Consider the following 25,429-nt stretch of genomic DNA (forward strand, 5'->3'; position numbering starts at 1 on the left):
TAAATAAGTAAAGCACACTGTGCACAGGAATATATCCTTTAAGAAAACAACCTGGGTGCACCAGCAACAGGAGATACTGAAGCAGCTCAAAAGATGACAAATCAATGCTGGAATTCCACGAAAGGGTGTCCCAGTCAGGTGTCAAACAAGTAAAGGTGGGACATGCAGCTGAGGCAGCGATGTAGCATCAGGTTAGCTTCAAGCCCATGAGCTTCTGGCTGATAACAAACTTTGTGCATGGCCTTCCATGGGGCTCTGCCTGGAGGACTGCTCTCCTTGACACCACAGTAGGTCACCAGCAGCAGAGCACAGGCAGCTACACCCATGTGAAGGTTCCCAGCACTCATGATGGCTATCACATGGGTGAGGTCTGTGTCTGAGAGGATTTTTCAGATGAGGTTTCAAACAACAGGGCTGGACTCTGTGCTGTGTGAGAGCTGCTAGTTCAAGAGCGGTCTGTTTGTCCATGCCTCCCCTGGAAGCAGGCTCAGCCCCAGCCCATGAGCTGCTGTAGCTTGCTGAAAGGGTGGGATAATCCTGCCGAAGCCCTTGGTGGGCTGCCCATTTCCTCTCCTTCCAACTCGCTTGCTTCCAAAACAAATTCCTGCTGCAGAGACTCAGGCCCTTTTAGCTTCACATTCCTGCTTGTAACAGGATCTCTTTTGAAAGGAGGTGAACTTGTAGAGCCCAGTGAACACAAAAGGGAAAATATCCCAAGTAATTGTTGGGAATGATTGGAAAGAAATATCTCATAAAACAACATCCTGAACCAGGCAGAGGGCGGAACGTTTCAGCAGCAGCTGAGAACTGCTGGAGGTGTGGGAATCAGTGCCAACGCCTTTCCTTTCCCCATGCACAGAGCCCATGGGACCACTGCCTGCACTGCACTGCACTGCCAGGCTGCCTTCAGCCACTCTATCCTATCTCAGCCACTGCCATCTCTAGCTATGCCCAAGGAGTGGGTGTGGTGCTTAGCGATATGGTTTAAGGTGGATCTTGTAGAGTAGGGCTACAGGCTGGACTTGGTGATCCTGAGGGGCTTTTCCAAGCTGGATGTTTCTGTGATTCTGGGTGAAGGCTTCATCCCTTCTGCAGAGGCTTGTTGCCATCTACCCCTTTTGTCTGCCTGGGTTAAATGAGGAGAGTGTGGAGAAGGAGGGGGAAGCTGTAGCTCCCTGAAGTACAAATGTACAGCTTCAGGAAGACAGCCTCTGTGTGAACGCTTTTGGTGCTTTTCTTCCCCCTGTCACCTCTGCAGAAATTGAGCACCTTTAAAACTGCATTAACTCCCCTTAGGGAGGCTTGGTTTCAGATCTCTCCTCATCCTGATCTGGAGCAGGAACATCAAAAGGCAAGGCAAGTCTGGTCCCTTGTTAACTCGGATCCATTTGGAATGGGTCTGGACAGTTGGAGCTTGCCATGATGTTTGCAGTCCTTCGAAATATTTACTTGTCTGACTGACAGAAGAGTTGTTTAATAAGTTATGATGTCTGCAGTGCTGTGTAAACAATTTACAGTGCCCTGATTGATGCTGCTTGGAGAGAGGCAGGGCTGCTTGTATACACTGGGTGTCAGCATGGGGAGTTCAGCCTTGGGACTGGGCGCTGTGGTGCCTGATAAATAACAACAGTTAATGGTGTGGACTCTGTTCCAGTGCTCACAGAGCCACACAAACAGTGCAGTTAAGTCAATGCTTCTTTCAGCAGACCTTGGCCATGCGACCACCAGGGACCTCGGCAGGGGTTACAGTGCCCAGCTCTGCTCTTGCTTCGTGCCTGTGCTGTCCACAGTTCTTGTAGCACTTACTGGGCAGAGGAAAGTGGCTGGGCTTGTGGACAGGCAGCACTGGACAGCCAGTGCAGGCGTGGGGCATTGCAGTACAAGTCCCTTCTCCTGACAGAGGCTGGTGGAGGTTGGGAAGTGAGTGTCACCATGGCCAGCAGGCAGCTGCAGCCCCTACAGGAGTACACCTTCACATCATGGTACATCAGTGGCTTTCAGCACACTTGTGTTTTTCACTGCTCCACCTCGGGTCTTCAGTGGCTGCCAGGAGGAGATGGGGTTCCCTCTTCAGTGCTTTGGATGACATCATCAAAGCCCTCTATCAGGGTACATACCTTCCATTACAGGCATGCAGGATCACAAGAAAACCCTGTTCCTTGGTGGAAAAGATGTTCCCACCTCCACTGCAGCAACACGAGAGTGTGGTGGCTGCAGTTCATGGATGCATGCAGCCCAGCTGGTGAGACAGAGCTACCGTGGATAACCACAAGCTCCCCATGAGAGACCAGGGCAGAAAAGAGACAGCATGGACTAATATCAAAGTGAGGGAAGTCAGTTCAAACTGGAAAGAAGTTCTTTCAGTTCTGAACCATCCAAATGTTCTGTTTCTAGAATTAAGTGACGTGGATGTGTCTGAATCAACATTTTCAGGACTCTACTGCTCCTTTAAATCTTCTGCAATATGACTTGGCCTGATTGTGTGCCAAGACCAAGGGTATAACTCTTGGAAGTTCCCAAGAAGTGGAAACACTGGGACCAGTGCAGCCACGTGCAATGCAGGAGCTACGCAAGAGCTACTTCTGAAAAGCAAAAGCTTGGAAGGAGAGGAAGAGAGAGCTTTTCATGCTACCAAGCAGATGTTCAGACTGACTAGGCAAGAAATTAAAGGGGAAAAAAAATTAGATGCAAGAACTCTGTTCTGGAAATACTCCTTCAGACCCACTCACCATCAAAGGTCTGTACCAGATGCTGTGCATAAAGAGTGAGAGGAAATTAAAAGGAGAGAGTTGCCCCCGACCCTGACACAAGCTGCCTGGGTGGATGGGAGCTCGATAAAGGCTCCATGTACCCATGCAGGGGAAAATGTGTTTCCTCTGAAGGGAGCAAAGCAATAAAGTATTGATTTGAAATGGCCAATGTGTGGTACTCATCCACGTTGCTGATGATGGCCTTGTCTGGCAGAGAGAAAACTATGAGGAGGTCTTTCCAGCTCAGACTGGAAAAAGGAAAAGGCTTTCCAAGGCACTCTCCACACTCTGCCCTCACACCGCGGGAGGAGAGCAGCACTCGGCACCCTCCTGACATTCAAAACTGTTTCTGCAATCACCCTCAGTCACCAGCAAAGGCTAATTGATCCCCCAGATTCACCTTCAGCAGTCCAGCTTTCCACAGGGCCTGTTCCAACTCGTGCTCAGAACAAGGGGGTTCCTGAGCAAAACAAAGCCTGCTTCTTCCTCCCCAGGGACCCTCCAGAGATGCGCTGTGCTTCGCAAAGCAAGTGAAGGCTTCAAGGGGACCTGGGGGACAGTAGGCTGATGGTACCATTCTGAGTCTCCATGGAAATATGTCTTGATGTAATTAATGATAAAGAGCTGGGACAAGAATAAAAATGATTCAGAGAAGTTCTGGTACTTCCTCCCCTGTTTAGGTCCCATGATTAAACCCACACAGAGCCTCGAACGGTGAAATGAGCCTTAATTATAGCTAAGTAATGGCATAATGAATTCTCTCCTTTGCACGCACTTTAGCTGGTGAGTAATCCAATTTCTACCCAGATCTATGTTGACTATGGAGATTTAGCCAGTATCAGATTCATGGAGATGCTGGAAGAATGTGGAATTAGAGATGTGGGAGGAGGACTGTAGCTGTCCACCACCTCTTCTTAAACCTTCAGCTTCTGGGGCAGGCTTTTTGGCAGAGCACATTAATCCAACCAGTACTTGGGTGAAAGCCTCCTCTTAGCTACAAGTAACCACACCCAAACAGCCTGTTAGGTGACCAGTTGAAGCCTCTCTGTCATATCAAAATCTTTTTTCTTTTAGATGATGAGATTTTGTTATATTTGCAGACTCCCATTGTACAGCACAATGTGGCTTGTGTGACTTGAAGTCTTTTGCTCAGAAAATGCTCAGAGCTCTAGGTTCTGAGGTTACAATTTAAACACTGAGGCTGACCCCCCCCAGCCAGTGAGAGCCACAGAGAGTTGGCATCCTTGTGTCCCCAGCCTCAGCTGTTGTGTGTGGGTACCTGTAGGAAAAGACAGCTAATAGGTCTCAGAGCAGCTTTCCTGTGTCTGGAAGGAGCCTGTTCCTGGGAGAGAAATTCAACAAGGCTAAGTGTAAGGTCCTGCACCTGGGTCAGCACAACCCCAAGCACAAATCCATGCTGGATGCAAATGGTTGAGAGCAGCCCTGAGGAAACGGACCTGGGGGTCTGAGGTGATGAAAAGCTCAACATGAGCCTGCAGTATGAGTGCAGCCCAGACAGAAACCGTGTGCTGGGCTGCAGCAAGAGCAGCTTGGGCAGTAGGCACAGGGCCCCTCAGACCCACCTGCAGTCCTGGGTGCAACTCTGGAGCCCCCAACACAAGTAGGACACAGAACTGTTGGAGCCAGTCCAGAGGAGGCCACCAAGATGCTCAGAGGGCTGAAGCAGCTCTGCTATGAGGACAGGGCACAAGAGTTGGGGCTCTGCAGCCTGCAGAAGAGAAGGCTTTGAGGAGACCTTGGAGTGGCCTTCCAGTATCTGAAGGGGGCTACAAGAAGGCCAGGGAGGGACTATTGACAAGGTCTTGTAATGACAGGACAAGGGGCAGAGGAGAGATTCAAACCAGCTGTTAGGAAGAAGTTCTTTCCAGCGAGGGTGGTGAGACACTGGCACAGGTTGCCCAGGGAGGTTGTGGCTGCTCCCTCCCTGGAGGTGTTCAAGGCCAGGTTGGATGAGGCCTTGAGCAACCTGTTCCATTGGGAGGTGTCCCTGCCTGTGGCAGGGGGTTGGAACTGGACAAGCTTTGAGGTCCCTTCCAACCTAAACCACTCTATGATTCCGTGACAGAAGCACTATGCCTGCTGCAGCTCTACCCTGCGACCCTGGTTGCTCGTGGCAGGATTGAGGGCTGGCTCTGAGCCCTGTGCAGCAGGCAGCAGCATTCTGACCTGCTGGATCTGCAGCCCCAGCTGAAGGAGCTGCTGGCTCACAGCGCAGCAGTGGAGCAGGAAAGGAGTTGCAATAAATTCGAGAGAGAGGTGGAGGTCTTTTATAAAAGGCAGTCTTGTACAAGGATTTATGCAGAGCTCGAGGGATGTTATTGTTTAAATAAATATTTAAGGGAGATTCCCCTCAACTTAAACACAGCAAGCTGCAGCATGTGGAAAGCAGCAGTGTCTGATTACATACGTGCAAGAGGCCAAAGCAAACTGTTAGGAACAAAAGGCAGCAGAGGAGGAGAAAGATTCTGTTTCTCTGAGATAAGTTATTGACAGCACCACACCTGCCTAGTGCCCAAGTGCAGCAGAGATACAAACCCTTTGTCCTGCTTTTGCTGGGCTGGAGTCACAGAATCAATTTTCTCTTCAGGAAAGCTGTGTTTTTGAGGAGGCTGCACCATCTGATTTGTTGAGAGCAAAATCCATGATACCCTTTGGTTTTGTTCCTGGTTGGCCATTTCATGTGGGTCTCCACAGTGATCAAGGTCTTTAGCAGCTTCTCGTTAGCCAGGTCCTAGAGCCAGGAGGAGGAAAGCCAGGCCAGCTGGCCCAAGTTGGCCCACTGAAGTGTTCCATACCATAAATGTCATGCTCACTGTCAACTGGAAAGTTTGCTGGGCACAGCCCTTCCTCCTGGTGGTCTCACCCATCATTCTGGTCCCAAGGTCTACCCTCCTGTTTGCTGTGACCATCACTTGCTCCCTGTGGTAGGACAAGGAGCAATGGGTGTAAGTTGCAGCAAGAGAGGTTCCACCTCCAACACAAGGGGGAACTTTTACTGCAAGGGTCACAGAGCACTGGCACAGGCTCCCCAGAGAGGTTGTGGGGTGTCCTTCTCTGGAGACTTTCAAGGCCTGTCTGGATGTGTTCCTCTGTGATCTGTGTTAGATAGGATTGTCCTGCTCTGGCAGGGGCTGGACTCGATGATCTCCTTGGGTCCCTTCCAACCCCTGACATCCTGTGAGCCTGTGGTCACAGTTTTGCTGGAGGTGTGGTGCTCACAGTGCTTCTTCTCCAGCATTCACTGCTGCAAAGCACAGCTCACAACCCCAGCGTGGGCCAAGTTCAACCTTGTGTCCTTTAGATTAGTATTAATAGTATGGTTTAAAATGATGACTGTATTAAATCCCTTTCCACTTCACCCCATGGCTCCCTCTCCTTTTCCCAATTCCCTTTCCTGGGGAGTGGTGGCATGGTGACAGAAGGTGACTAGAGGGAGACACACTGGCAGTCTTGGAAGTGGTCTCAGGATGTTAGGGGTTGTGTGCTAGTTTCGGGCTAAGTGGAATGTTTTAGTGAGAGAAACTGGATTATAGGCTGTGAGAAGGAAACAATGGTGATGTCTGCTTCACTCGTAGGCTTGCTGAGATGTATAAAAGCAAGGACACAAACAGTCTGTTGGAGTTCGGTGTCTGTGTTTTCTCCCTGAGCTGCTGTTCTGCTTGGATTTATGTAACCCAGCTAATCCTTCTGCTTCTAACCCCCCTTGCTTATCCCCCCAAGTCACCTTGCATGTAAGGCAGACTCTGGGATAAGGTAGAGGGGTGGGAAGAAGGTGGAAGGGTGTTTGGGAGCCCCTCCTGGGCACTCTGATTTCTAGGAGGGCTGTTGTGTTCCTGTAATACTTTTAACTTGTCTATTTCTGTATGTAGCTGTAAATAATTGCAAAATATTGTAACTATCTGCTTGTGCATTGTGCTAAGCTGTGAGCTGAAAGCTTCACTCCTTAACTTTCAGCCAGCTGAGTCCAGTCTGGGTGAATTCTTTGTGTGTGAGGGCAGGTAACTCCCAAATCATCACAGGTTGGAAGGGACCCAAAGAAATCATCAAGTCCAAGCCCTGCTGCCAGAGCAGAACCATTGTGCTAGAAGCCATACCCCATGCCTTGCTGGCATTTGTCTGCTGGAATGTCTGGGGACAGAGGCAAGGGCAGGGGTCAGCCCTGCAGGCAATGCTCTGCCTGGCAGTCAGTGACCCAATGTGCAGCAGCAGGGCTGTGTGCCCAAGGAGAAGGGGCAAAGGTGGGCATGGCCAGTCATGTATGACCACCATGTGCTTTGGCCAGGCTTGGGCAGCCACACAGGCACAGCCTTGATACTAGAGCACTGCACACTGCAATGTGGGCTCACTTTAAAACCCTGCTTGATTTGGCTGAGTCTCAGAGATGACAACTTAGCTGTGGGTTTCTTGTGCTCTGTGGCTACAGAGCTGGAGTCACCTGGTGCTTGGGGTCACCTTGTGCTTGGCATAGCCAAAGCTCAACGCTGCACTGTCAGAGGCTGGATACAAGGAGGTGCTTTGTAACCCACAGGCAGAAAATGCCAAGGGCATCAACATCCAACCAGTAGTAGCAGAGAAGAAGAGAGTGCAAGAGAATTTCACCACTGAGTGACATCTAAATAAAAGTGGAAATATGCTAAAAGACCAAAAGCAGTCCAAAAATCCTCAGAGAGGTTATTAGGAACCTGTGTGTGTCGTAAGTCTCACACAGAGGTTTGGACTATGGGATTCACAAGGGTCTTATAAATGAGTTGGTAAAAGGACATAGAAGAACTCATGACACTTGCCTCAGGGTGAGGAACCTGAATTAATGTCTGAATAACAGTTTCCCAAGTAGTCTTCACCAGTGCAAAAGGCTGAAATGCTCATTTAGCTCACCCTGTGCTAGTCTCCTTCTTCTGAACAAGGTAAAGCCTTCATCTGATCAGAAATTAGATTATCTTTTCTGGTGTGACTCTGTATTCTCCCCCTTCTGAGTTTAGGTCACAAGCCAATAGAGCACCAAATGAATAACTCTTCCAAAGTGTCCCTGACATTGGAAGGTGCTGTAAAAGTCACACAGCCCAAGTGAGACACATTGCATGAATGCACCTGCAGACACGGCAGGTCCCCTGTACAGCACAGGACGTGACCTGTGTAGGAGAGCACTGTTTGAATTAGCAGGATGCTTGCTACAAGAATCCTCAGCCAGGGCTGTGTGTTGGTAGGAGACACAATCCATGCACACATTCACGAGCAAGCCTCTTTGATGTTTCACCCTGTCCCAATCTGAAGACAAGCTTACACCTCGGGTGCCACAGCAAGGAGGTAGGAAGCTTCTCCCAGCCTGCTTTACTCCAGCCATGAGATCTGGGATCCTCAGTGTTACTGTACTACCACCTGCAGAAGTCCAAGACCCTAGCATGTGTCAGGACAGAAGACCTGGCCCACAATATCTGTGGAGACCTGGAGGCCTGCAGTGTAGGTTAAAGCAGAGAACTGGGAGGGGAGACATTCATTTCTGAGACAAAATAGTTCATGACTTATGAACTTTCTGAATCAAATGGGAAAGAAGAATTACACAAAAGCCTCGTTTTGTTAACTTTGTGCACTTTGGTTTCCAGCAGAGGCAGAGTCCCAAGGCACACTGCTGGGCCACTCATGTCACACATGCTGGTTTAATTCAGACCCAAACTGTAGGAAGACTACGATGGGATATAGCCAGTAGCTAGCTGGGAATAGAAGTGGAAGAGGAGCATGTTCTGAGTCTCAAGAAGGTTGAGCAATTCATCAAGCAATGAAGGCTTTGGGTTAGCACTTACGAGATGACCTCACTCTTTCCCTGGGCTGTATGTAGTGCTCCCAGCTGGATCAGCCAGAGATGCAGATTAGGAGGCAGCAGCTCTTCCAGAGCTGTGCAAGAAACCTTATGCACAGACCTGGCTGTTCACATTTCTGATGTCATGTCCCACTTTCATCATCGTATCAAAGTCGTAACCACAACATCTTCCAAGATGCATTTCTTCTGTGACAGCTTCTGCAAGGACATCCTCAACAAGCATCTCCAGTCTCTGACTGCAGGTCTCCACTCTACCCATCCACTCTCCTTCCTGTTTTCCACAATGTCCAGACAAGTGCCTTCTTGTTTTCTCCCATGACACTGGAGCAGAAGCTCACCACTCCTTTCTGTTTCAGTTCTGCAAGTGCCTGCTTAAAACTCCCTCTTGTGATACCCTTAACAAAGGCGAGGCAGCTGGTTTGCAGCAGGTACTGCCTGCCGTGCTGGCCAACTGTTGTGGCTTCTTAGAACTCCTTCATCCCTCAATAGCTGTTTGTAGCCAGCTCTGGTCTTCTCACCCTGTCAGTTCCTATTTTCTGGTCTTTGTTTCCACACCACCTCACACCACTGAGCCCTGGTGTGTGCGTGGAGCTCCCAGGAGAGGGTGAAGATGATGAAACTTTGCTACCTGGCTTTGTGGAAGGAGAGGCTGTACAGGATGCTCTGTAACCCGCAGCCATAGGAGAAGGAAACCACCTCTCCTTGCCATTCCAACAGGAGCAGAAGCAAGTGGAATGCAGCTCCTTACCTTTCCACGTGGAAATCACATTGAGTGGCAAAATGGAAAGGCTGAGATTTCACCATCTGTCTGCAAATGCTGCATATGTATTGCCTACAAAAATAGGCTACAAGAATCCTGCTAAGCCTGAAAAACCCAAGAGATGCTAGAATTAGGCCTCCCTTGTGCTATGTGTTATGATGAACTGGTTCATTAGATGATTACACAGTATTTTGCCAGAGGTCTCCCCTTTATCCCTTTTTAGTGTACAGGGTGGACTGTCTGCACTGGAAAAGATGTTATACAGCATTTGGGGCTTTTTCTTTAGTGTTCAGTGTGATGCTAGCCTTTACTTGCCAACCAAGTCCTCCTGTGTACAAAAATGACTGATTTTTCCCAACTCTGGCACTGTGCATTTCAGTGGCACACCTCCCTGGGCACTTTACAAGTGTCTCTGAGCTCTGTCAGAGGGTGTAGTGGTGCTTTATCCATCTGAACAAAATGGAAATGGAAATACCAACAGATATGCAAGCAGGAAACTTGATCATTTCAGGCATCAGTTTACCAGGGGTTTGGCTTGGTCATCCATCCCAACTATCCCCCACCACAGGAGTAGGACTTCTCTGTAGGAAGATTCATGCCCACATCCAGCCTTTGCAGGCTTCACAGGTCCCACAGCCCAGGGCTTCAAGGTCGTGAGGAGAGACCAAGGGGTGACCAACAGACACAGCAGGAGCAGGGGCTGTGCCAGAGCATTCAGCATCAGGCAGCACTGGACATGGTCTAGGCAATGCCCCCATCAGATCCCATGCAGGAGCAAACAGTCAGTATCAGGGTCCTTCATGATGCATGGGCTGGGGACACATTGCACAGGTGCTGACTGCAGGCTGGGGAAAGCCTCAGTGTGACCCAGCAGAAAAGACCCTGCAGGGAGAGTCTGACTGGAGCCAGTTCTGCAAGGCAGCACTCACATTCCCAAAACAGAGACCATGGATGGGGCTGCTCACGTTTCATGTCTGGCTTTGGCATGTCCAGACTCTCCCTACGGCTCACACCTTGACACACACCTCACTACCCTGTTCCCAAGCCCCCAGCTCCTCACTTTTACCATGTGCTCTCCATCCCAGTCCCATGCCATCCTTTGGCATCTCACTTTCCCTTAGCCCAGCATCCCCACAGCATGCAGCTGTCTCCTGGCTGTGCGGCGAAGGTGTTGAGTGTTGTTCCCTGCTTGCCCAATCCCTTTGCCCTGAGCAGCACTGTGAGGAGAGCCCAGCTTCATCCCACTCCTAGAGCTGGGGATGGCTCTTGGGCTGCAGAGAGGGACATGGGGAGCCTGGTCCCTGCAGAGCTGTGAGCAGGCGCAGGAGCAGCAGGAACTTGGCAGCACTGGCTGGATGCACTGGAGCATTGGGGTCAGCACTGGGGACTGCCAGGATGCTGGGCTGAGCTCACTCACATGGGAAGGAATCTCAGAAGATTTTAACTAGTTGGCCCTAGCACTCCCCTAATAAGTTGCTATTTTTTCCCTTCAAAGGTTTTCACTAAGCCAAATTGGAGGAGATTTATAAAGTTGGGGGGGGGGGGGGGAGGAATTGCAGTCCAAACACAGAGCTGCCAAAATTCAGATCTCTACTCCAAAGAACTATCCAAGGAAAGGAGCACCAGGTTTCCCCCTCCTTTTTCTTCCTTGCTTTTTTCCTGCACTTGGACAGCAATGACTTTTTTTGATGTGTTTGTTCTTGGAAGTGGCTGGACAGCCTTGGCTGAAGTTTTCCAGCTAAGAGCTTAGCCTAAGGCAGACAATCTAGTTGGAAGAACTTGGTCTAAACTGTTCAAGCCTGGCAAAGTTCTAAGCAACTGTAAATGTGGTCTTCTAGCAGGACAGGAGTAACCCCAGCCACAGAAGCTGCAAAGCAATCCCACCTTTGACGCAGTCAGAGCTATAATAGCTGCTGATGCTGTTCCATTCAGGTGTCTTATCACGATTCAGATAAGTCACCAGTCAAAAAGCTTTACCTCCATCATCCCACTGAGCCTTCCCACAGCCCTTCCTACTCAAACAGCTCTTCTCATCTAACAACTGTTGTACAAAACCCACAGTTCCCTCGCCTCCGGTATCTGCGTTTGAGCTTCGCCTTCTCGGGTAGAGGCAGCGGATGCTAAAACAGGACTGCTCTCTGAACTAATGTATGCAAAATTAATAAAAGAAAGCAAGCAACACACTCCTCTGGCAGGTTCCCATGCATATTTTCCATAAAAGTTCATTTTTTCCACAAGAACAAGTTGTATGTGGGGGATTTGCACTGAATCTTGATATGGAGCTAAGAATTCTTGGCACCGCCGGGGACGTTAAAATGACATCAGCTCTGCTTTCTGTGCTGAAATTGTATCGTTGCTGCCTGACCACATTGCTTTGTTCTGCACATATTCTCGCTCCTCCAAGCTGCCTCTGCCATGGTTGCCCTACAGGGGTATCGGGAAAAGCTCCGTTTGGTTCCCTTACAGCCCTGCTTGCCCCTGCCTGCACTAGGCACCCCGGTGATAAAGCTGCAGTCCTTCCTCCGGCACACAGCAGCATTGCTGGCTCAAGCAACGAGGGCACCTTTGCCAGCCAAGGGGCTTCCCTGCAGCACCGCAGCTCTGTGCTGCGAGGGACCTGGCATGTAAGCAGGGTCCTCCTCTTTTCTGCAGAGAAGCAGAGTGGAGTTGTGTCCTGCCAGAGTAACACAACTGCGGGACGGCAGGGACAAGGGGAGGCTAGTTGTTGCAGGCAGGACACTGTGAAACCAGCCTGTCTTGCTCAGGGAAGGGAATGCGGAGTGGAAAGAAGGGGAAGAGGAAAGGGAGAGCCTCTGGGTTGGAGACAAGAGGAAGGTAGCACCTGGAGCAGTGTTTGTATAACTTCCCCCCCAACACACACACACACGCACACGCACTGACACAGGATTCCTCCCAACTAGGCAAAAATCCGAGTTACGGTGTTTCTGTGTTACCCAGCAGCAGGGTAACCCGATGTGGTGGTACTCGAGATCCCCCTGCGAGTCACACCGCGCGGGGAGAAGCAAGAGCGTTGGAACCGGGAGAGTTAACTGGCTCCAGACGGGGAGTACAGCTCCACGGGCATTAGCACAGACATCACGTTTGTTTCCTGGATTTCAAATAAAATCAGGATTCAAGGAAAAGATGATGCTTTCCTACATCCCCTGTGACTTGGAAAGCAGCAGGGGCAAACGAAGGCAGTTAATTATCTGGCACGCCACATCCAAGTGTTTGGAAAGCGGCGTCACCGCAGGAGTCACGCTGGAGCTGCCCAGCATACACCCTGCAAACGCTCGGTGCCGTCCTCCAGCTCAGCCTCAGCCTCCCGCACGGCATTACAGCAGCTGGACCAACCCGGGAGGGACTCTACCTGACAGACAACAAAATGCCAGCTTGGCTTTAGTCCGGCTTGATGGCCACGGTACCTGGGCTGGCGATTTCCTACTCTGCTACATGCTCAGCCTCTCAGAAATGTGTGACGGACAATCGCTGCTGCTTGCTTCTCCGGGCAAGATTATCATTCCATCGTTTCACTGTCGTGTGGAAGTAGCCACAAAAAGATATTAACAGCTACAGATTGTGAAGCCATTCGCCAAACACTCCTTGCTCTATAAGCAGCACCGTTTTCACGATTGCATTTGCAGCAGCAGCAGCTTTGCAGTCAGGTTTCCAGGCTCCTTTACAAGCACATGCAAGCGCACACAGAATGCAGAAAAGCTTTACCTTGTATTCCCAGAGGAGAGAGCCTGGTTTCCTCTCATGGATCAGAAGTAGGAGGAAAAACAAGCCCGAGAAAGACCCTCGAACAGGCTCATCTGCTGAGAGTTGTCTAAATCCCAAGCCTGCTTCCACTAGCAGCTCTAAGTTTGTGCTCTGAATAGAGGCTGTGTTATTTTAACCACAGGATTTCTAGTCATGGGGGAGGAGAGATGGATTAGGTACGTTTGCAATCTAATGCTTCACATCCACCTCAACCGAAACGAATTACTTTAAGCCTGATGTAAATAAGTACTGCTAAGATATAAATTTCAAGAGTCCACTAACCAATTATGCTTAAACTAACATGCTGAAGAGCTGTGGAAAATTCCAGAGGAATAAGATAACATACTTCTGTGTTCTTTCCTAAATAAAAGGCATGTGTGGAATTCCATGCGAGATACTACGGCAAGTGAGGGGCAGCAGGAGAGCTGCACAAACTAACCTAAGTAAGGTGCTGTACCTCCCAGTTTCTCACACCTGTCAGCATGGACCTCAGCAGGCAGCCCAGCAGTTCGGCTTCTTGCAGCTTGTAAAGAGCACAGATAGGAAGAATTCGAACCTAGTGTTTCAAAAGAGCAAATAAAGATATTTAATAAGGCAGGATTTGAAAAGGCCACGAGGTCTGTAGTTCTGAAGGGGCACAGACATGACCCCACTGGGCCTGTGCCGTCTCCATCAGGGATTTCAGCTTGATACCCTCCCTGCAGCTCATGGATTGCTACAGGGAGTGTGACATGCAGGCAGAATGTGACACCCAGGACACCAGTTTGGGGTTTTGGGTGTTTAACCAAGCTCAAACTCTGCCTTCATTTCCCAGTTTATGACACTTCAGTGCCACAGCTGCTGTGCTTGCAAAGCGTGACAGGAGTCCAGGCTTCCAGGGCCACCTCACAGCTGATGGAAAAGACATCTATTAACTTCCTGAGAGGTAGGATTTGCAAATAAAACATCCTTAAACTTCAGGCTGAAGGGAGGCAAAAAAAAATTGGATGTGAAAGACTGTAGAGGAGAGGACAGCAGAGGCTTCAGGAACACAAATGTAATTCCATTTTGAATGAAACCTGGCTCTATAAATAACTTTATCTTGCACTTACATAACACTCTTCATCCCAAAGCATTCCTGAGTGCTTTGCAGACATAATCATCCCATCTGAAAGCCACAGCCCTGCCTGTGCTGGGTAGGAGGCTGGAGGCTGGAGGCTGGCAGCAGAACACTCACTCGTGGCTTGGCTTCCTCCCGTCCATCTATGGGAGCTGGCAGCTGGCTGGAGCATCCCCAGTCACCATCCTGCTCTTGGGGTGCTGGCCAGGAGCATGGAGCATCAGCTCATTGGGTCACCTGGGCACAGCTGGCTGCAGGACAGCTTGCTTTGGTGTACTGGTCTGGTGTCTTCTGCAGTCAGCACTGGTTAAAAGCCTATCGTCCAGCTCAGCCCACATGTTCCCAGAAAGGACTGGGGCATCTCCAGAGAAGTCAGCCTGCTTCCCAGAGCTCTCTGAGCTCCCCAAAATGCTTGGTTCAGTCTGGTTCACCTGAAATTGTTGGGGTTTTTTTCAGGGTAGGCAGCTGGGATACAAAGCATCTGTGCCCCGAGCAGGGATGTGAATAGAATCACAGAATCAACCAAGTTGGAAGAGACCTCCAAGATCATCCAGTCCAACCTAGCACCCAGCCCTAGCCAGTCAACTACACCATGGCACTGAGTGCCTCATCCAGGCTCTTCTTGAACACCTCCAGGGATGGTGACTCCACCACCTCCCTGAGCAGCCCATTCCAATGCCAATCACTCTCTGTGAGGCACTTCCTCCTAACATCCAGCCTAGACCTCCTCCAGCACAACTTGAGTGCCTGAGTTAGAAGCAAAATGTCCCCAAACCTCCCATCAACATGTCTCAGCCCATCAACCAATTTCTTCTGCCAGCCAGCTGCCTTTCTTTGCCATTGCTGTAATTGCCATAAGATTAGCTCCAGTGACATTTCCCAGATACTGCCTCATCCTTGCTTGGGACCCCACAAAGAAAATAAGCATAAGAAATGCTCCCAGAGCAGGGGTAGGTGTTGCTACAGCCATCCTGGGTAGGATCTCCAGCTGGAAGAGCTCAGGTCTCCCAGTCTGCAAAGATATTGCTATGAGATAGGCACCAGCCCCACACACCCACATTGCAAGCTGCCAGAGAGGACTTCAGGAAGAAAACAACTCATCTCCTTTTCTTATCCTCCTTCCTCCACCTGAATGGAGACTCTTTGCATGCACAAAGGAAGTTTCTGTGCTGCAAAAGGGTATAATTTCCATTTTTGCTTAGCTGGCTTGATAGGAAGCAGCAGGAGGAAGAGCAGCAGAAGCTGCTCTGCAGGTTGACCTGAACAGAGAAACTGAAATAAATAAATAAATAAATAAATAAATAAATAAATAAGTTGGAGGAGAGAAAGCCAAAATAGTTTTGAATTATGTGAAAGCATCTCATCCCAAGGCATGGTTTGGGTTTTCCTGTTTATCTCTAAGGTCAGACTGTACTCAGTTTACAAAGAGACAGCACTTTGAAAGCAAACATCAAGGAAATGAAGAGTTTCATTTCTAAAATGTCAAGGTAAGAACTTTTACTGTTCCCTGTTTGCTGCTGCTTCTTTGGGATGCAGTGGAAAGGCATAACAGAGAGATGAGTTTAGTGCTCATTTCCCAGACAAGCCAACAAATTGGAAGTGTTTCACAGAGAGAGTGATTGGCATTGGAATGGGCTGCCCAGGGAGGTGGTAGAGTCACTGTCCCTGGGGGTGTTCAAGCAAAGCCTGGCTGAGGCACTTAGTGCCATGGTCTGGTTGATTGGATAGGGCTGGGTGCTAGGTTGGACTGGATGGTCTTGGAGGTCTCTTCCAACCTGGTTGATTCTATGATTCTGTGATTAGACATTCACAAGCTGATTCCTTCAAATTTGTACTCTTTAATTATTTAAAAAATGCATTCTGTCTGAAACCTGTGCCAGAATTAGGCTCTGACACAGCAGCCAGCATTGGGAAGTTGAGAACCTGCCTACTGATGAAGTTGGTTATTTTTCTCTCATGCCTTGAGGCAGCTCAGACCTGTTCCCTCCCTGACTTGTTCTCCTGCTGCAGTGCAGACCACAAACATGCCCACTGCTTCCAAAGCAAAGTCAGCTCTGCATAGTTTCCTAGAGCTCTTTCCCTCTTCATCCAACCCTAACATTATGGATCTTAGCTGGAATGGCTGTTTCCCAAGTGTAAAGAGCAACAAATTACTCGCAGTCTGTGAGAGGAACATTCCCTGTCCCCCTCCTCTGTGCAGTGCTGGACATTTCTGCAGCCTAATCACACCAAGCTGAGCTGCATACGCTGTGGTGCTCACCTGCCTTCCATTAAAGCCTGCAGAACAAAACATGGTCCCTGCCAGAACTATTTAGGGATTCAGTTCTGTATTTCAGCCAGCACTTAGATGAATCAAGCAACAAAGGAAATGTGAAGCATGATGAACTGTACAATAAAGTACAAGAACTCCCACAGTGGCCTCCTCCTCCGAGATAATGGGATGAAGAATTTGTAATAGACATCGTGGATGGGAAATTACATTGTTAAAGGAACTTGAGCAGCTGCCCAGCTATTTGGCATGGTTGGGGTTTTGTTTCTTCTTTTTACATAAGGTGGAATGATAGAGATAAAAAGTTTCTATTTCTTCTGAGTTAGGGAACCTCCTCTAGAAGTGATATTGCTGAGTCCTCACTGGTGCTGTCTACAACTACCTGGAGGGACATTGTGCAGAGGCTGCTGCTGGTCTCTTCTCACGGGCAATTGGTGACAGAATAAGGGGAAATGGCCTCAAGCTGAGGCTGGGGAAGTTTAGATTGGACATTAGGGAAAAGTTTTTCATGGAGAGAGTGGTCAGGCACTGGAATGAGCTGCCCAGGGAGGTTGTGGAGTCACCCACCCTGGATGTGTTTAAGGGTCGTTTGGATGTGGTGCTTAGGGCTATAGCTTAAGGTGAATCTTGTAGTGTAAGACTATAGGTTGGACTTGGTGTTCCTGAGGGGCTTTTCCAACCTGGATGTTTCTGTGATTCTGTGAAAGGTCTTCCATTAGGACCTGCACAAAACCACAACTGATCTAGAAAATACAAGGGGTTATTTTTTTTTGGGGGGGAGAAAGAGGCCATTGGGAATGGTAGCAAACTACCTTTCCACACTTCTGCACTGCAGTTTTGACACATGCTGCTTATTTGTGTTGTAAAAGAAAGCAAATGTTTTATCTAATCAAAGTACTCAAGGAACTGAGGTCATGAACCAGCCCTTCCCAGAATCACAGAACCATAGAACAGCCTGAGCTGGAAGGGAACCTTAAAGATGATTCAGTTCCAACCCCCTGCTGCCATGGGCAGGAACACCTCCTACCAAACCAGGCTGCACAAAGCCTCGTTCAGTCTGGCTCACAGATTGATGGATTCATAGAATGGTTTGGGTTGGATGGAACCTAAAAGATCATCTAGTTCCAAACCCCCTGCCATGGGCAAGACCACCTTCCACTAGACCAGCTGAAATACAGAGGGAGGGGACAGGCTCTGCCCACTTGCTGCCTGTGATAGGACAAGGAGCAATGGATGGAAGCTGCAGCACAGGAGGTTCCACCTCAACACAAGGGGGAACTTCTTTACTGTAAGGGTCCCAGAGCACTGGCACAGGCTCCTCAGAGAGGTTGTGGAGTCTCCTTCTCTGGAAACTTTCAGGGCCTGCCTGGATGCATTCCTCTGTGACCTGAGCTAGACTGTGTGATCCTGCTCTGGCAGGGGGGTTGGACTCGATGATCTCCTTGGGTCCCTTCCAACCCCTGACATCCTGTGAGGTTGCTCAAAACTTCAGCCAGCCTGACCTTATATGCTTACAGGAATTAAGCATCCACGACTTCTACAGGCAACCTGTTCCATGTCTCACCACCCTTATAGTAAAGAGCTTCTTCCTAACGTCCAAGCTAAATCTCCCCTGCTCTAGTTTAAAAGTGCCATAAGACAAAATTGTGGTAGCTGTCAAAGATGAAAAAGTGTCAAGAGAAACAAAGTCAGTTGAAGCTGATGAGCCTCGAGTCGTTTTCTTTCTGGACTGTATTGCCTGCTCCTGTCCTTTTGTTTCTAAAATGATGCCAGTCACAACCCTTGGTGAACACAAAACCCTGAGAAGGCTGACAAGCTGAAGCCAAACAAGCTCACAGCTAACCCATGGAATTCCACCAAGGAGTTTCCCCTTACATGAAGTGTGCAGCTCTCGAGATAAAAGAGGTGGGAGCTCAGCTGCAGAGCTGATATGCTCATCTTTATTGTGGAAAGGAAGATCAGTTATTGTGACAGTCAGGATTAAAAAGGAAGGCAACTGAGTTCTGATGTATAAGATTGAAGGCTTTCTCTGCATGCCTCAGGAAGCCAACGTGCAGCACTTGTGGTGATTCAAAAGAAATCCATGGTCACAACAACTCTCCCCACAGCCTGCAGACTTCTTTCCTGCACACCTGCCCAGCTGCAGGGTGGCAGGATGCAGCCTCTGTTTTAGAGGCTGCATTCAGTGAGCCTGGAGCAGGTAAGAGAGGTCCTTGTTCAGCTGGAGGGGTCAGTGCAAAGTGTGGAGAAAAGGGAGAAGCAGCAGGCTGAGAGGGAAGGAAACAAAGGCTTTGGAGCAGGAGCCTCAGAGGTCCTGAAAATAGCAGCTGATGAGGAAAACAGTCAGCAGAGCTCTTTGCTGAACTTAAGATGATGTTAGTATTCATACAAGGTGTGCAATGTCCTTGTTAGGTAGCAACAGTGCTTCCTCTTTTCCCTCACACCTCTGACTGCAGGAGCCCAGGGACCTCTGGCAGGTCCCTCTATCATGGAGCACAAAATAGGCCACATCAGTGGAAGGTACCAGCCTGCCAGCAGTGCCTGGTGGACACTGTGCTTGTCACCCTGTACTGTGAGAGCAAAAGGCAGAGCTGGCCACCAGGAAGGGAGCAAGTCTGGCCTGACAGCTGCTCCTGCATGGAAAGGAGCAATCACAGCTAATGAAAGCAAGGATGGGTCTGACACGAAATGGAGTCCTGTCCTGTGGCCTCTGTGGCTCCCTGGCTATTTTCATGTGGCAGTTCTTGATGATTTCAGCAAGGCAGGGGCATGCAGACAGTGGGGAGGGGAATGTGTTTTAGTGCCTACAGAACTGCATCTCTAAGAAAGCCTCTGTTCCCACGCCTTGCCTTCAGCTACTCACCTGTAATTATTTCTGTTACTAGCCAAGAGATTGTCCAGGCTGCAGCCTGCTGAGCTAGGGAACCTGCTGCACAAAAAGGCAGGTCATGATAAAAAGGCAGAAACTGTAGCACCACCCCAACATCTACCCCTCTAGCTGCTTACAGAGCAGCATTTAGGTTTTGCCTCTTTCAGCAAGAAAAGTTATCCTGCATATGACATTATAAGACTCAGGCAAAGATGCTTCTCCAACCTGCTTGCAGGCATTCCCCAAGCCTTTATCACACCTATCAACCCTGGAGGAATTTGTGCAGCAATTATGAAGCATGCATGGAAGCTCTAAACTCCCACCAAGCCCCAGAGCCCTTTGCACTGCTCGGGGTGGGCAGGACAAGCCTTAGCACAGTCATGTCAGCCCTGAGGACATTTCCTTGTAGAGAGGTCGGGTCCTTCTCTAGAGCTCCCCATGGCAATGCACAAAAGGCTCCAGAGGAATTGCAAGATCTGCTTTCAGCTCTCTGTGTTTTGTTTTGTTGATTTGGGTGGGTTTTTTTTTGCCTCAACCATGACAGTAAAGCCAAGGCCAAATCTTCTGCTTTCCAGACAAGAGGCCTGAATAACGTCCTGTGTCTCAGAGATCATGGTTTGATCCCCAGATGTAGCACAGACTCCCTGTATCACTCTGGCAAGTCACTTCATGATGGATTTTCATACACTTGGCACTATAGCCAAGTTGCTACAATAACTATATAAGGCAAGATCCCCAGAAGAGCTCCTTTTGCCTTGTCCAGAGTTCTTTGGAAGAACTAGCTCCTTACTTACTAAAAGGGAGCTCAGCCCTTCTGAAAACCTGCCTGTACTTGGCAGCCCCAAGTTCTCAAGAAACTCTTTCCCCACACCTCTCTGCCTTCATTCCTGTCTACATGTTGATAGAGAACATCTTGGAGCCCTTCAGCTGGCTTTTCCCTTCCAACCTCAAGTCGGAAGGTGCTGAGATCCTTCTCGTGCAGGGTGTCCCAACCTCTCTGGTGCAGCAGAGCACAAACCTCTGGCACACACCTGCCTGCCTGCCCTGTTACACACCACTGGTAACAGGAACCCAACTTAAAGCAGCCAACTGCACAGAGGAAGGACACTGAGAAGGGAAATCAAGTTGAACTCCTCTTTGATGCACTTTATTCTCTCTCGTAAGACCTGGGTGCTTGGGGTCTGTTTCTGCTCTGTGCACCTGGAGGATGAGGAGGCATGTTTTCTGGGAAAGGCAGTGTAAACCCTCCTTGGGTTTTTAATGATGAAGATGAATAATGATGAGTGTGGTCTGTCGAGAACGAGCACCAGAAGGTGCAAGACACTAGGATTTCCCAGGAAAATATCAAGAATCTGAAGGAATCTGAGCTTAATGTGAGATCAAACTGAACTTTCCCCCACTTTGTGACCACAGCACTTCTGCTCGATTTTCTTTTTCTGCATCTGGTATTTAGCACTGAGGACTTCTCAGATGCTGGAGCTGCTCCTTTGAGCTGCGACAACTTAATCACAAGTGCAGCTACAAAGGGAGTTGCACTCAAATTATACACTGCCCCTAGCAGGTCAAAACTCATTCCTACCTGTTTGTACTCCAGAAAGCCAAGCCTCACACCATGGATTGTGGTTGCTCACTGAGTGGCAGCACACAAATGTTTGGAGGCGATGGAGAAAAGAAGGGATGCTTTTGGGCTACGTTCTCACCGTTAGACTCAGATTTGCACTAAGACCAAGGAGCTCACAGCAGCCTTTATCACCAAGAATTAGCCAAAAGCATGGTAAAATTAAGGAGAATAAGCCAGAGCCTGGCAGATGAGTGCCCAGCCCCATCCTTCAGAGGTGTGACTTCCAGGCCTGATGGGATCATGTTTCTGAAATCTTGAGTGTCTTGCAGAAAGCTGCAAGTGCCAGTGGCTGCTTCTAAAGGCAGGAAGGACATGGTGTGCTTTGTGGGCCACATCCTGCTCCGTGGGCAGCTCTGCCTGCCCTGCAAACTGTGCTTTGGATGTACCCAGACTAGCTGCTGGGGAGCTTACAACAAGGCAGCTGCTGGAGGAGTGAGGGTCATCCCTGGCTCAGGGACGGTGACTCCACCACTTCCCTGGGCAGCCTGCTCCAGTGCTTGACAAGCTTTTCTGTGAAGAAATCTTTCCTGATACACAACCCGAGCCAGAGGGCTTTAAAAACTCGTGGGTGTGGTGCTGAGGGATGTGATTTAGTGGCAGTGGCTTAGTGGTAGTGGTGGGTTTGTGAGCTCCAAGCGAGTGGTTGGACTCAATGGTGTCAAAGGTCTCTCCTGACCTCAGCAGTTCTGTGAGTCTGTGCCATTTCCACCTGCCCACAGCAAGTCAGGAAACTCTCAGGAGTCTCATTTTCATCACTGGTCATCCCGGGGTGGAGAAAGCATCCAAAAACATTAGCAACTTCATCTACTTTACACGTCTTCACACAGCACAGAGCCACTCACCTCTGCTTGGCCCTTCACTGCAGCTGCAGTGCAAGCTCTCAGTCCTTAATCACCCTTTGAGATGTATCCAAGGAGGAATCCCAGGCAGTGACAGGGGTGCAGTGAAATTTCCTACTGAACAAATAGGTTTATGAAGACAGGAGTGGGAACATTTGCCTGAGCAAAAGCAAGGTGTACATGTCTTAGCTGCATGGGTTAGCCTTTCACTCCTGAGTTTGCAGACAGTTTTGCTATATTTTAGGGACAAAACAGGTGGGTCCCTTTCCTTCCCACCCCCTCTGCCATGCATTTCAGATCTCTGCACAAAAGTAGTGTCAGGCTGGGCTGCTCTGTGTGCAGGGACTGGCCTGGAGATGGAGTCTCGCCTTTAGCTAATCTCTTCCAATCCATTTAAGACAAGAGCAGTTTGAAGCTCTTAGCCTCTCTACTTGGAGCTCAAATTAAGTTAATTAGGCCAAGCTCCAGAAGATGTGCTGCTGTCACAGAGGGATTGGCAAAGGTCCTGATCCAGTAGCCAGATCCTGGTCTCCATTTGCAGATAGGGCAAAAGGAAACACTTGTTCCCAGCCCTATGAGGAGATGAATGAGGTATCACAGAGATCTTCTCAGAGCACAGCCTGCTCTTTGAGCACAAAGCTGGGCTGCTGTCCTACTTTGCTGCTTGGTGATTCTCTTGCCTAGATATGAGCAAGTCAGGGCCCAAGGGTGCTGGGGGAGAAGGTGGTGAGGTGGTGTGCTGCTGAAATTCAGGCCCATACAGCATTTTCTATTATTGGTCAGATTTGTCTCCTGGATCCCAGGAGAAGTTTTCTTTTCATTCACATCTTCACTCGAAGGAGTTGTGCTTGCACTTGTTAGCAATTCTCAGAAGCAAAGCAGCTAACCAGCAACTGCTGCAATGCATCTGTGTCTGATGGCCTTGCAGAATGACAGAAGGGCTAAGGACAGGGGAGTCTAAGGATTCTCACTATGTATCTGCAGATATGAGATTAATTACAGCACTGCTCTTCAGTGTGTCACACAAAGATAAGCTTCAGGCTTCTCGAGTTAAACACTTTGCTTGCTCTGTTTTACAGGTAAAGAAACAGAAACATGGGAGGTTAAATTGCTGTCTCTAAGACATGCTGCAGGTCATTGTCTGATTGATGACTCGGAGAGCAGCTCTTAACCTGTGCCTGATCTGACTCTGCTACCACAGAAGCTCACAGTAGAATAAATCAAGTCTGATGTTGCTGTTGTTACCAATGCTTGCTCAAAACCACTGGAGGAAAAAGAAGGAGAAGAAAAAACAGGTTCACAGAATTTAGCCTCAAACTAAAGAGAGTCCCTGCACAGCCAGGATCCAAGCACTGTCCTTCCAGTGACCCTGCTCTTTTCACAGTTTCCCTTCTCCATCTGCTGCAGTCTCATGCTGTCGTGGTGCATTGTGCTCCTGCTGCACTGCTCTCCCACCACCACTCCCTTGAGGCTCTGAGAAAAATTTGGGAGGGGCTGTTAAATGTTCAAGAAGCCTCCTCCTGCAAAAATGTGTCGTCGTCGTCCCCCCCCCATCTATCCAAGTGACAGCCCTAGGAAGCTTGGAGGGTCCTGTGTTCACACCTCCTGTAGCAGGCTCTGGCTCTTCTTTAAGGCTCATTCCCCTGGAATAATCTGATCACATGAAAGCATCGACGTTTATCTAAGGAAAATGTTAGCAGCTCTCTTATTTGAGGAGAAAGGCTCAGCAGTATGAAAGTGAGGGCATCCAAATCCAGGCATCAAACTGAGAACTGGAGGTTGTTCTCTCTCAGCCCAGCCTTCAGCTTGCCCTCTCTAGTGAGGTGCTCACACACTTGTGAGCCCTTCCTCCACTTGTTGGGCAGGTCCCCAGGCTGCAGGCCATGCCCTTTGATTTCCTGAGCTGCAATTGACACAATATGTTAATCATAAATAAGCATCACACCACTGCCAGACTGGCTGTGCTGGCAAGGCAGGCAAGGGCTGAGCCAAGGCAGGATGAGGCGCAGGGCATGCAGCAGCAGCAGCAGCTCTGCTCTGAACTCAGCAGGACCCTACCTGGGTGGTGGGTGCAGCACAGCAGTGTGCTGAAGCACAAGCTGCCCAGGAGAGACAGCAAGGTAAAACTTGTCTGGTACCCCATGGAGATGTCTCCTGAATGCCAGCCCTGCCTTAGGCACGACCCAAGTCCTGTCCTCAGGACCAAGCTGTCTCTGCTGCAGGAACATGGATGCCAGATCCTCATTCTCCTGCTTCAGCCAGACAAAACCAAAGTGTTCTTTGATTTTCACCTGGAGCATCTGCTCCTGTGTGCTCAGCCAGTGGTCAGTGTACAGCAGTAGATGTGCCGTGAGCAGATGTCACCATTCCTGTGGTGCTGACCTTCAGAGCAGTGTGGTGCTTGTGGTGCTGCACTGGTGGCTTCTTCCGTTTCTCATCAGGCTCCTTGCTGAATGTCTCTGCTAAGCAGAGCCTGCTGGGCTCCCAGCTGCATGGTGTGATGGCATCTATGCCTCTTGAGCTGGTGGCCATGATGGCAGCTGCTCAGCCATGGTGCACAGAGGTTTTACACCACCAGCTCCTGCTTAGGCTGTGCCAGAGAGGGGATTTTGCTGCATCACACTTGGCTTCTACAGCTTCAACATCCCCAGCTTGGCTGGTCTCCTCAGCCACTAAGAACCTGACTGCAGAGAAGATGAAAATCCTTAACCAGTTCCTTGCACAGATGCTTTTTCCCATGAGGTTTCCTTGCCTGAAGCTCATCCCTCTGCTCTGGTCCCAGAGGGACAGGGTTGGCTGACTTTCAGGGCATGCTGCAGGGCACATTTGCTTCCAGGGGTATTCCTGGGGCAGTCAGTGGGGACATGATGCAGGCAATTTGCAGCGTGCCCAGCTCGGGGAATGCAGCACTAATAAACAACACTAATTAGTTGCTGCGGCAGTGCTTGAAGCTATGGGTGGAGACAGCTACTCCCATGCACCAGGATGCTGCACCTTCACCACACCTGTCCCTGCACAAATTTAGATCCAGCCACAGCTTTATGGCCCCCAAGCATCTCCTGATGCCTACAGAGCTCTCTGGAGACCTTCCTAGGGAGGAAAAGCCAGAACGAGTGCCCCAAAAGCCAGCATTGGGAAGTGTCTTGTCCCCTTTCTTCACCATTTGCTAGTGGTGGTCATTAGTCCAGCCTCTGAGTACTTCCAGAATGCTGCTGGACATATCCTCACCATCTTGCAGGTGAGGAGCTGATGACAGGAGAGCAAATGACTGGTCCATGGTCACGCTGGGGGCCTGTGCTGAGCTGGGCTGGCTGAGGGTTTGCCCAGTGCATTAGCCATAAAGCTGTTCTTAGTCTCTCCTGCATACTTGCAGCATTATCAAGTTGAACCCCTTAACTCCCCCAGCTCCTAGAGCACTCCATTAGCAGTGATTTTACTACATTTTTTAACCAAAGCCCAGAGATCTGACCCAAGAACTGTTGTCAGTTCAGAAGCAGACAGGACAAGGCTGATCAGCCAGACGAGAGGGTCCAAAAAACCAAGTTACCTCTCTGGTCACATCTATAGCTGATGAACAAAAGGGTATTGGGCACCCCTTGAGCATCCCCTCCTGTGGGTCTCCAG

The 25,429-nt window shown here is 49.5% G+C and overlaps 1 protein-coding gene across 2 annotated transcripts in view; it reads right to left on the reverse strand.

Moving 5' to 3' along the window:
• JCAD (junctional cadherin 5 associated) overlaps positions 1–13,217 on the reverse strand; it is a 67,373-nt gene extending 54,156 nt beyond the window's left edge. For both annotated transcript variants that reach the window (XM_064162655.1, XM_064162657.1), the window contains exon 1: positions 13,070–13,217. The gene's annotated coding sequence lies outside the window, so the exon portion shown is untranslated. The remainder of the gene's footprint in view (positions 1–13,069) is intronic.
• Between the last annotated feature and the right edge of the window lie 12,212 nt (positions 13,218–25,429).

This window comes from Pogoniulus pusillus, chromosome 23 (genome assembly GCF_015220805.1).
Source record: "Pogoniulus pusillus isolate bPogPus1 chromosome 23, bPogPus1.pri, whole genome shotgun sequence".
NCBI classification, from domain to species: Eukaryota; Metazoa; Chordata; class Aves; order Piciformes; family Lybiidae; genus Pogoniulus; species Pogoniulus pusillus.